This window comes from Oryzias melastigma, linkage group LG4 (assembly GCF_002922805.2).
Source record: "Oryzias melastigma strain HK-1 linkage group LG4, ASM292280v2, whole genome shotgun sequence".
Taxonomy (NCBI): domain Eukaryota; kingdom Metazoa; phylum Chordata; class Actinopteri; order Beloniformes; family Adrianichthyidae; genus Oryzias; species Oryzias melastigma.
In genome coordinates, this window is record NC_050515.1 from 21,677,196 (window position 1) to 21,677,697 (window position 502).

A 502-nucleotide genomic window follows, 5' to 3' on the forward strand; every position below is an offset into this window, starting at 1 on the left:
TGGAACCAGGTAAAAAGTATGCTGCCAAAGTAAAAGCTACTGGTGTCACCATTGTAAGGAAGAGTCGTGAAAAAGTTCAAAATGCAGAACTTACGTCATGCCTTCCCAGTATGGAACCAGCTAAAAAATATGCTGCAAAGATAAAAGCTACCGGTGCCACCATTGTAAGGAAGGGTCGTGAAAAAGTTCAAAATGCAGAACTTACGTCATGCCTTCCCAGCATGGAACCAGGTAAAAAGTATGCAGCAAAGATAAAATCTACTGGTGCCACCATTGTAAGGAAGAGCCTTGAAAAAGTTCAAAATGCAGAACTTACGTCATGCCTTCCCAGCATGGAACCAGGTAAAAAATATGCTGCCAAAATAAAAGTTACTGGTGTCACCATTGTAAGGAAGGGTCGTGAAAAAGTTCAAAATGCAGAACTTACGTCATGCCTTCCCAGCATGGAACCAGGTAGAAAATATGCTGCAAAAGTAAAAGCGTCTGGTGCAAAACTGCTTAG